Source organism: Myotis yumanensis, unplaced genomic scaffold, assembly GCF_028538775.1.
Source record: "Myotis yumanensis isolate MYYU_CA2020_CCGP unplaced genomic scaffold, mMyoYum1.0.hap1 SCAF_7, whole genome shotgun sequence".
Lineage (NCBI taxonomy): Eukaryota > Metazoa > Chordata > Mammalia > Chiroptera > Vespertilionidae > Myotis > Myotis yumanensis.
The window spans coordinates 39,853,280-39,865,710 of record NW_027223758.1 but is presented as its reverse complement, the minus strand read 5'-3'; the positions used below and the strand labels follow the sequence as shown (position 1 = coordinate 39,865,710).

General features: G+C 39.0%; 1 protein-coding gene across 19 annotated transcripts in view; it reads left to right on the top strand.

Annotated features, from left to right (window-relative positions):
• The window catches only part of TCF4 (transcription factor 4), a 339,169-nt gene that overhangs the window by 177,190 nt on the left and 149,548 nt on the right, over nt 1-12,431 (top strand). The window lies entirely within an intron of this gene.

Here is a 12,431-nt window from a genome sequence, read left to right as displayed (position 1 = left end):
TTCCTAATGTAGATGTGGAGGGTAGATGCTTTCTTTATTATTTCTGCTTCATGGTTGTGAGTCTTGCAAGAACTATCTCTATGCTTAGCCTGGTCTCAGCAGCATCCATAAACGGTGTGATCACTCAGGGGTAAATAAAAGAGCAGACTTTTGGAAATGCCCTGATTGAGGAAATAGGGGCTGGAGATGAAAAGTGCCCATATTATGAATTCTCTGTGAAATTTGAGAACAGAGCAGACCAGAGTGTGTCTTCCAGTGAATGAGTCTCTCTCTGGTGCCGAATGGTTCTTTGAATCCCTGTCTGCAACACCAACAATGCAAACCAAAAGAAAGGCAGCGTCTCTGTATCTTGGGCTTCAGGTCTAAATAGCAGATCACAGCTGAAATGAGTCCCCACGGTGTGGCAAGGTGAGTGACTCGCGTGGAGAGGGAGCTTTTGTTTTCTCCTGTCCCCTCCATTATAGAGACACAGGACGCAAAACCTTTAGATGATATGCCCCCAAGGAACTCCAAAAGCTGCTTTATTGTATTAGAACAATATCCTGTGGACTTGTAGGGTGAGCACTGTTACATGTGACCTTGCTTATGCCAGTCCCAGAGGCCTTTTGTTTGGTGTAGAGAAATGCTGGTGGTAAGCAACAGGTAGCAAAATGCTGTCCTGGAGAAATGTATATCGATTCAGAAATGCATCAGGTTAAAGCTTGTGCATGTGAGTGTCCATTGTGTTTCTCTGGAGGATTTAACACTAATAGTGATAGACATGTGGCTTTCAAAAAAAGTGGATAGCTTAGCCGAAAAACAAAACCGGCAGGTTTTTATTTATTTATTATCAGTTAAGTTGTTTTCATTAAAAATAGTAATGGGATAATATGAATTCACTAATGCATTTCTACATAAAATTATCAAAAATAAACATGGTGACTTTTCAGACTTGAAATTGTATAGAAAAAGACCCAATAGACAAACCAAAGCGGCTGAAAGGACCTTTTTTTAAGTTCTCACTAAATATGGCAAAACTAATTTAAATCAAATTGGGGTACGGAAATCACACCCAGGCTTAAAATGTTCTTGCCAAATTACAACCTCATACTACTTTTACTGGCAGAGAAAATAAAATTTATAATGGAAAGTCTGACAGAAATGAAAATGAGCGGAAATAAAGTTTTTCTCAAGATAGTCCAACTTTAAAATGATAAATAGCCAATAGCTAATATCCCAAATGGGCATCACTTCAGAGGATAAAAGAGAAAAGAGGTCCTTTGCTTTTGACCTTTGTTTTGCTGCTTTGAATAGGATGTTTGGTGATGGCAAACTTTTCTTTTTATGTATCTCGCTGAGATCTCTGTGAATGGGGTGATGAAGTCAACAAATGATTGTTATTAAGGTAGAAGTTTTCCCCTTAAATGGAAATTCTGCATTGGTTACCAGGACTTGTTTGTCTTCACTTTCTGGGATATGGCCAAGTCTAAAGCAGTGGTTTCATTATTAGTATCTCCTGAATACTAAGGTGTGTGTGTATGTGAGAGAGAGAGAGAGAGAGAGAGAGAGAGAGAGAGAGAGAGAGAGGAGAGCGCTGGACCCTATTTGAGACAAGTTAAGAGTCTTATGAGTTGGGCCTTTGCTTTTCTTATCCCCCAGGTGATTCTAATGTGCAGCTGGGTTAGGTGACTTCCTAGAATGTTCTATAGGAACAGGCTCTATTTTAAAGATTTGTGTCCAAAATCTGGAATTGCCACTGACCTTGAAAAAGCTTTTCAATTTCTTGCCTTAATTTGATTATTTAAGACATGGAAATACATTGCATATGTACTTCATTTAACAGGCAGTGAAAATTACTGCTATGTTGAAAATCAGTAGATGCCTTGAAATCTTTATACAAAATTCCACAGCTGAACTTCCCGTCCACATCTTGTTTTCTGTAGTGAAGTCCAAGGCTCTAACCTCCTCCACATTCTTTATCTTTTTCAAGTAATCAAATAGGACTGTGCTGCTAAAGTCATTGATTTGTACACCTGAAAATTGACAGGGTTTAAGGATTAGGCCTAATCTCGAATACCTTTGTTAGATTTCAATAACTTTGAAGCTCTACAAGAAAGGGGTCTTCTCTATATTTCATTTCCTCATAAATCTAGTAATTTTTTATTATTAAACTTAAATGTGGAGTTGGTTCTGAAACAAATTACATATTTAAGAATGGATTTTTTTCTTCTTTCAATTATTTTTATTTTTGATATGAAAGGAGTTACAAATTACTTAATTCTAAAACTTTTGGCCCCTTTAATTTTTTTCTTATTTAAAGTCAAAATGGAGAGAGGATATAAGCAACAAGGCATGGGATCCCTTGTCTCTTTCTATGAAAATGGCTGTGTAGGCCTTGTGTAAACAAAAACACTTTGGTTTTTAATCTGACATCAGGCATAAATGTTAGTTCATGGTGTGCAGTAACCCAGTCTAGTCCTCGAGTTCTTCCTGGGACCCGTTCCACCGGGAACTGCCTTGTGCACTGTCTGTGCACTGCTTAGCACTCTGCTTCACTGTATAGTGCTTTTCCAACTTGCCATTATTTATGTTTGTTGAATTCTGGGTTCCACCTGAATTCTCTGAGCTCCGAGAAAGCAGGGGCCATGCCAGTTTTAGCGTGTATTGTGTGGACCCCGGTTTATTTCACCAGCATTACTCTTAGGCGTCATTTCGAGAGTAAAGTCTGAATAGCAATGCATAAGAACCACATTGTAAGCATCATTTCAATGCCCTTGGAAACCAGAAAATCATACTTTCTATAAGAAAGTTCTTTGGAAGCCCTTCCTTCTAACTTCTATGGAAATGTCTTTAATAGCTTTTTTGGGGGGTTTCATTTATGTATAATATTTGGTTTATATCTTTATAATATCTTTTATGGCAGCGGTTCTCAACCTGTGGGCCATGACCCCTTTGGGGGTCGAATGACCCTTTCACAGGGGTCGCCTAAGACCATCGGAAAACACATATATAATTACATATTGTTTTTGTGATTAATCACTATGCTTTAATTATGTTCAGTTTGTAAGAATGAAAATACATCCTGCCTATCAGATATTTACATTATGATTCATAACAGTAGCAAAATTACAGTTATGAAGTAGCAACGAAAATAATTTTATGGTTGGGGGTCACCACAACATGAGGAACTGTATTAAAGGGTCGCGGCATTAGGAAGGTTGAGAACCACTGTTTTATGGAATGATACCGAGATCATGTCACCCAGAGGCACTTGTCACTCACTCACTTTCAAGGGGCTGAGTACTAGCCTTGGGGCCTCACTGTTGGAGGCCTGAAGGGACCCCATGTTTGCTGTTTCTGGTGGGTGTGTTGTTGAAACCAAAGGTCAGAATCCAGACTTGTCCTTTTTTAATGTACCAGTGCTGACCGTGGGCAGAATATTTAAAATTACAACAGCTAGTTTCAGGCATCACGGCCTGAGCGTGCAGCGGGTTTGCCATTGTGACTCGCCCTGAGCACTGCCTGGGCAGCAGCACCTTTGCTTTAGGACATCGCTGTGGGTGTACCCTCTCCCAACAGCCACCCAACACCCACCAAAGGAGATAAAGGAGCCCTTCTTTCATCACATCGCTTAACAAATATTTACTGGCCCCCTAGCAGTGTGTTAGGTACCACAGAGAAAGACAAAGGGAGACTCTTTCTTGCATACCCTCCCTTCACTCCCACCAGCAGCTTTCTGGCTATTAAGGGAGAATCAAACTTCATTTATTTAATTTTAAAAAATTTTAATATCATAGTATACAGTGTCAAATACTTGCAAAAGTTGTAAAAACAATAAAATGAAGTGGATGTAGTCACCACTGAAACAGTTGTTAACATTTGTTACATTTGCTTCATGTTTGTTTGTATATATTTTTAGTGAATCATTTTTAAGTGGAAGATCTAATAAGATTTTATCCCTGGATTATTTTTTATCATGAATCTCTTAAAATTAAGAACACTTGTGTATTTAACTAAAATGCTATTATCACCCCTAATAAAATTAACAATGGTTTTCTAATTTAATACCCACTAGGTGTTCAGATTTCTTCAATTGTCCAATGAAAATGTATTTAATAGCTTTTTGGGTGGGGGTGTCATCTATGTATAATATTTGGTTTATGCGTCTCTTTATAATATCTTTTATGCTAGAATAGTTCCTGTAATTAAAAACATGCTATCTCCCTTAGAGTATCCCCCTTCTAGCAGTGTCAGTTTATTTCTTTGTGGTGCTCTTTAAGTTGTTACTCTATCTTGCCTACAATTTGAAAACTAGGTCCAAATTCTTTCAGGTGCAAGTTAAACCTTTTTAGATTATTTCATAGATGATGCTACGTGCTTCACATTGCATTCTGTCCAGGGGCATATACTGTTGTTATGTTGCTATTGGTGATACTACTTTTTTTGTTTTGGTTTATCCTCACCTGAGGATATTTTTTCCATTGTTTTCAGAGAGAAAATGGAAAAGAGGGACTGAGGGAGAGAAGGAGAGAGAGAGAGAGAGATGTGAGAGAGACACATCGACCGGTTGCCTCCTGAACGCACCCTGATCAGGGGTGGGGAGTGAACCCACAACCCAAGTATGGGCCCATGCCTGGGAATCAAAGCAGTGACCCTTTGGTGGTGGGCCAACATTCTACCCACTGAGCGACACCTGCCAGGGCTGAGGGCTGAGGTGCTAATTTTAATTACTTGGTAAAACTTATAACCTCCTCCACCCCCCTCTTCTCTTCATTGTAAATAAACCTTTCCCCTTTGGCTTAGCACGCAGTCTTTGTGTTGATACTTTAGCGCTGAGCAGTTACCCCTGTGCCCCAGCAATCCCTGACCTGATTGCTTTAGCGTGCATTCATGATGCTTGGCTGAATGAGAGGTTTTTGAACTAATGATTTAAAAAAACAAAACTCCATCATTCCTTTTGCATTTATAGCTGACATTCTTCTGTGAGGAACTTTCTTTCATTGTTGATTTTAGCGCTGTTGATTTAAGTGTTTTATATATATATACAAGTATAATGTTAATCCTTGCATTAAATGTGGTCCCTTACCTGGAGGATGCTGGCAGCATTAAAGCTTTCTTCAAACCACTTACGGTATATTGATAAGAAAAGTAGTTATGGCTCAGGCTAATGGTAAATAAGCTTTAATTGCAGGAGGAAAGAAGTAATTATAGGTACGTTTCCTTGAAATTGAAACTGTAGTATTTTATTTTTTTTTTTGCTGAAGTTTGGAATTTTGCGACAATCTCTGCACCCCTAGCAGTTAGATTAATTTTGCCATAAGCATTGGAGTTTCTGTAGGTTCTCAGGTTGCCCCTCAGAGGCTGACCAGCCGAGTGTAGTGGGCGCCGTGATGCTTAGTAAAGTTGCTCTATCAAGGATTGGGAGTTAGTGGTTCCAGTCCCCTCCCCAGTCCTCTCACAACCCAGGCGCGGCTGATGAGTGAATGTCAAAATGAGTGAATTTCTCCCTGTTACCTAGAGATTACCTGGGGAAATAATATTAAATGCCAGTATAAACCTTCAAGGTCATTATTATAATTCTCATTGAATAATTAAGAAAATGATGCTTAGAGAAGTAAAGCAAACTGCGCAAGATTTCACCCTCAAGTAAGTTTCAGAGCCGGGCTTTGAACTGTGAAATGACTGCTTTTAAAGGCAGTGCTTTTCAACCAGGGTCTCCTGCTGCCCAAGCCTCTGATGAAGTCTAGGCTCAGAGGGCTATAGAGAGCCCATTTGGAAAATCGCTTTTGGTAGATGCCAGGCTCTCTACAGATTTCAGGCCTTATCATGGTGCCAAGAACGGAGAAGCTTCACCCAGGTCTGCTCAGGGTGGACTGGAACTCTGAACACAGTTGGTGCAAGCAGGCATAGAGGAGGGTGGGCTGCACCACTCCTGGATACCCCCCTTTCTAAAAAAAATAAGAAAGCTCCTGTCTATATGAATAATCTGTTCTGTAGCATCCTCAGAATTAGCATATGCAATTTCATTAAAACCAATGAAGATTTCCTGTGAAAAGGCTGGGGTAGAATATGCCAATTCACATTTCAGCACTAGCGTGAACACTTTCTTAAACATATACAGATTATATGTGGGCCTTGCTTGTGTGCAAAGCGGGCAGAATAGGGTTTGCTATTACAAATTTGGATTCATCATAGATCAAATTATTCTTCCAAAAATACAGGGACTACTTAGAATGAAATTCTGAAGCAATACCTTTAACAGACTCTTAAATGTGGCCGGAACTTTTTTTTCGGTGATGGCATTTTACTCACTTGTGAAATATATGACATGATAACTGTATGTTAGAAGCATAGGCAAGTTTTATGGAGCAGTTCAGGACAGCTAGTGCAGAACAACCATCAAAATCACTTTGAAATGATTTTTACAAGACACCAAAGAAATGGGGTCCTGGTATCCAAGTTGAAATTTCACCAGAATCTTGGGGTTAATTTCTTATGAAACTATTCAGGGGTTTTAATAACTACTAACAATTAGGACTGCAATGTATCTTTAAAGTTTTGATGTGTAAAGAGAAAGGGGAAAATCAATTAAGGACCAAACAATTGAGTTAACACTGAGGTGCACTTGATAAAATTTAATGTTGAAATATACCTGCTTATCATGTGGAAATCTGTGTAGCCCTCTAGCTTTTTGCCATAATAAAGAAAACATATAATTCGGCATCAGCAAAACTTTTCACTATAAAACGGCAGAAATATTTCTTCTTTTGCCTATGATCATGCTTGATGTAATCCCACATTAAGAAAATGTCTCCTGAAACTCTTAAAGCTGAAACCCAAAGTTAAAATTATTCGAGCACTGCAAGATATCATCAAACCCCTTTGTTTTAGAAATAAATACCTTAGAAAAGACCAGTAATCGAGTCCGCTGCCGTGCCTTAGAGTGGTAACTGCTTGGAGTAGAAGAAGCCCATCCCCTGAAGGTGTGTGTGTGTGTGTGTGTGGATATTTATGTTGGTCTCCTCCCATATGCCTTCACTCACAGACAGACTAAACTGCACATCCTAAAGCAGTGGTTCTCAACCTTCTGGCCCTTTAAATACAGTTCCTCATGTTGTGACCCAACCATAAAATTATTTTCGTTGTTACTTCATAACTGTAATGTTGCTACTGCTATGAATCGTAATGTAAATATCTGATATGCAGGATGGTCTTAGGCGACCCCTGTAAAAGGGTCGTTCGACCGCCAAAGGGGTCGCGACCCACAGGTTGAGAACCGCTGTCCTAAAGCATGGGCCTTTGATGTCATTGTGTTATTTATTATCTAATAGAAGTAGTTTCTTGGGAGAAGAAATCCAGCAAGAATACATAGCTGCATTTGCTTTAGCATTTCTAACCCACAATTTTTTTTCTATAATGGTACTTATTTTTGTCTGACATTTTTGTACTTAATAAAGTAATAAGTCAAATTTTGGTGGGGTAGCATCTTTAGCCTGGCACATCCACAGATTTTGTTGAATAGAATATATCATCACTGTTATATTTTTGTGGTACTTAATGAAATCTGTGTATCTATCCCTGGATTCCATTAGCCTCTCCTTTTAAAAGACATTTTGCAGTGAACGCTTTCTGTGATGTTTTAAAAAATAACCAAGTATATCTTATTTTCAACCCACCTCAAAGCCACGGTTATATGAGTTTGGGACAGTGACAATTCAATGATAAGAAAGTAATTAAGGAAGAACATCACTGAGGTTTCCAAGCGGTGACCATCCTCTAGAGCTCTAGGTGTGGGGTCTCTGTGTGTCGGGTTTGACCGTGAATGCAAGCAGAATAATCCGAGCTCATTTGCACCGTGATAATAAACAGCAGGGCACTGAATCTTTTCCGTTTTATTGGAATTGTATACAGTAAGTTATTAAATTTCATCTCTGTAATACACCTGCAGTAAAGTAACAAAACATTGCTGCACTTAAGGAACATGTGTGTGTGGTACAATATCCTCCCCCATTATTTCAGCCCCCCCCCCAACAGCTGCTTACGGATTTCAGGATCCATTGTATATATTCCCTTGAGCCCATCTCTAATAATCGAGGCACATCTGCCATTGCAGTATTATAGGCATATGTAGTTTTATTGAAAACTATACCTGTAAAAAAATTAAATAACTCCTACCTCAATTAAATTGGCAAGCTACCTTTTGCAAAGATTATATTGCAGATCTCCTGAGACTCAGTGAGTTCATTTTATTCTTATATTACAAATCACTAAATATGTTATTTTTATTTAGCCAAGTAGCTAGCTTTTCTCATACTTTGATGATAAGTCACTTTTATCTATTCTCACTTTTGTTTTCCTTTTACCCTTTTCTTAACATTAAAAAACATATCATGCAGGGTTTATGATGGAAACATTGAGAGTCTGGCTACAATGAACACTGGGTAAAGTCAAGAGAAAGGACCCTAGAATGTAACTTCAATTTTTAACTGATTATTATTATTTTTAAATGTTTTTATTGATTTTTTTAGATAAAGAGGAAGGGAGAGAGATAGAGATATAGAAACATCGATGACAGAAAAACATCATTGATCAGCTGCCTCCTGCATGCCCCCCACAGGGGATCTAGCCTGCAATATAGGCATGTGCCCTGACTGGGAGTCAAACTGGTCACCTCTTTGTTCCTGGATTGATACTCAATGGCTGGGCTACACTAGCCAGGCTTTAACTGATTATAAAGGTTACGAAATCAGGATCAAAATCTTAACTCATCTTGTGCTTTGATAGAGATTTTTACAAGCTTCTTTGAAATCCATTTGACCTTCATAATGGCAGAATGAGAAATAATATGAAGAGGGAATGAGTTGGTCGATCATACAAGCATGTATAGGTGGATTCCTATTGGATGAAATCCCTTACCTTAACATTTATATTTTGTTGAATATTGGGTTAACTATGAATATCTATAAAATAATTTTATCTCAACAGGTTAATAGTAAAATATTTGGTGATATAAAATATTTCTGAGTATAATTTTATTTTCACTTAAGATATGTAGGGCGTCTATGTAATTATTCGTAGTGAATTAATTATGCTACTAGTACAGTATCTTAGCTTAATAGAAAAGTTTATAAATTTGCTTCATATTACTGTAGAAAAATCCAAAGACAAGATGCCCACTATATAAGTATTAATAGAAAGAAAACTACATATCCTTTCTGCAGAATATGAAGGTTACCCCTTACACAGTTTCTTACAAAGGAAGAATGTTTTGTGCTATTTTAAAAAACTGTGTGAATGGATTGAGGGAAACATGGATGGATCCCTATCCCCAAAGTTAGTATAGACTCAGAAAATATGTACTTGGGTGACAGTCAAAAGGTATATGGTTCACAGAATGAAGTCACAGATAAATATCAAGTGATAGTTGCTGTAGAGAAGGTAGAACACCAAGTAGTGTTACTGATCACCAGTCAGGATTAAAAATAGTTGCATGTTCAAATTATGTAATCAGCTATGGCATTTTCTGCCTCTCTTATGGTTCACAAGAATTCAAAGTTTAGATAGGTCATTGCTTTCACCTAAGATCCAAAACCCCAAGAGAATTAGATTTCAGGGCCTTAGATTTCAACTTTATAAACTTCTTGTCAATAGAAAAATACATTCTAAATTCTAAACAAACCTTTTGAGCAAAACTCTTAAAGAAGTTGGGGAATACAACTTAGTTTAGGCCATCCTACTCCTTTGAAGCCCTCTCTACTGAGCGTTTTTCCCTTGGGTGTGAGTCATTCCTGTGGAAATATCTGTTACCAGCACTTTTGAACTGTGAAGTCTGTTTGTCACATTGAGCTCTGCAATTCAGAACTTTTGTGTGTAGAGTGACTAGTACGACACCACATCAGTGGTGGTTAAAGTTCTACTGTGGACAGTGACATGTGGCAAAAAAGAATGTCAGCGGCTGCTACTACGAATCATTGTCCCTTAAGGAGTCCTTCTGCATCTCTGCCATTTTACTCTCAGCCAAAGAGAAGTCACTAATATGGACCTATTCTTCTTAATCTAGCTCCCAAATACGATTTGCTTGAATTTGTTTTCATAGTGCAAGTGTGGGTGCTATTTTGTCAATGGAAGAGATATTTACTTTTGGTGTGTTTTATGTGAGGGAAGGGATTGTTCTTTGATTTTTAGGAGAACTTGTTCTGTATTCTCTTTTGCAAACAACACATATACCCTATGATTCTTGGACTCCAGACTCTCTCCATTCCACACTTCATTACAAAGCTTCATCTCATTATATCTGAGGTAACTGTACTCTCCTCTAAAACTTTATAGTGTGCCTTCAGAAGCTCACAGATAAGCCAAGACGGGAAGCTCCATCCAATATGTCTCTCTTAATTCTCTGGTACAATATTTATACATACTGCTATAGAAATAGAAGGCAGACATAGTAAATCAGCTCTGTAGAACCTTAACCAGAAATCAGAACATTCCAGAACATTTAACAATAATATATTCCTCTCAACCTTCATTTGAGTATTCAGTAAATGTTTATTACGAAGTATTACTCTGTTCCCAACTTTTAAGATCATGCTATTGCTATGTTGGTAGAGGGCTTGAGCTTATAGTATAGTTACCTAATTTGAGACTCTAATCCATGACTTTCAGATTTACATTTTTACATCCATAGGGTGTCCCCAAAATGTATACACACTTTGAATAATTATTATTCCAATGGGTTAAATCTGAAAAGAAAGAAACATCCATTAACTATCAGTTGTAGAGTGTGTATACATTTTTGGGGGACACCCTATATTTAGATGTGTTTTTTTAAGGGGCTAGAGTAAAATCTGGCAGTTACCAATGGGGTAATTCTTCTAAGGTATTGTGCTTTTAACCTTGAATTTTATTGATTGAACTTTTTCTCTGGATTAGTTCCTTTACCTCTGTCCCTTGGCTTGGTGACTGACCCAAAACACCATCTGAGACTGTTCTGTCTCTCTTACCCTATTTAATCAATTCTGCTTTCTATACCAATAAGTCTGCCCATCCCCCACACTCCCAGTCACTACCATTGCTGTTTCTACCCCTCTACTTCCCTTCCCTCCACCCACCTTCCGTCTCACAGTGGGCCACAGGATGATTATCTCGACAAAATCCTGGTTATGGCCTTGCTTAGCATTCCTCCATGTACGGGCTCTTAATAGCCTGGTCCTTGTCATGGCTGCCGGCCTTGCCCTTCAGACGCATCATACACTTCTCCTGTGCCAGCTGTACTGAGCTGCTTCAGGTTCCCTTCGGGCTCTTCCATGGTTCTCTCAGTTTTTATAAAAGCCCTTCCATGGACCTGCAGTATCTTCACCTGCCTCCCCTTCTCCTCCTCCCCTTGCATTCCTTTTGCCAGGTAACTCACAGTCTTCGTCCAAGTTCAGCTCATGCATTGTGTCCTCCAGGGCCCCTCGATGTCATGACCAGGCCAGAACGACATGGCTCTCTTCTGTGCACAGGTGGCCTGTGGTGCACTTTTCTATCCTAACAATTGTCACACACTCTACAGCCGGGAAAGGCCATGGACTATGGTGTCATCTCATGCTTAACAGGGGTCACTCAGTGAGGTTTGCTTAAGAGTCAGTGGATGGATGAGTAAATGAATAAATGAGTCAACAATAGTAACGAAGTATATAACTTGCGAACAAATAACTTACACGTTAGCACTTTTAGACAAATTCCTTAAATTAATTATGCCAGTGACCCAGAAAGGTAGGAACTCTTTTTAATCCCCATTTATTGATAATGAAACAGAGACTCAGAGCAATTTTGTCACTATTAATATAGTAAGTAGCAAGAATGGGACTAGGGCTCCAGATTTATCATTCTACCTCTCGCTCCTTTAACTCTGGATAAAGTTGGTGGACCTCTTGTCATAGCAAGTAGCCTACAGTCTTCTCATAGATGGTTCCAGCTCTCCTCTCCCTGTTCACTTAGTGATCATCACACTATTGACCTCTTTCTGTCAGTAAGAAAGACTGCGCCTCTGAAGAGGAAATGATGAACCCAGCAATCTGTACATTGACAGCACTGTCACTTGAGAGCCCCCAAAAGCGGATATTTTGAATGTTTCCCATAAGAAACTACACATTACATACAATATGGTGCCATTTCCTGTTGTCTCTTACCTGTCAGTGGTGGTAACTCTCTCCTCCACTGGTTTGAAAGGACCGCGGTTATGGTGAAAGGGACTGCAGCGCACTGAGAAGGAAAAGGCCTTGCGGCTCAGGCTGAAGTGCAATGCCAACTGCATCTTGTCCTCCCGGTTGCATCCTCCTTTACCATCCCTGGCGCATCCTTCTTGGCAGAGGGTGGGTAGAAAGGGGAAGAAGTGGACGGGTTGATTAGATCATGGTTTACTTCCTGTTTCCCCCACGTTATTCTTTTTCTTATAACCTGGAGGCAGGACA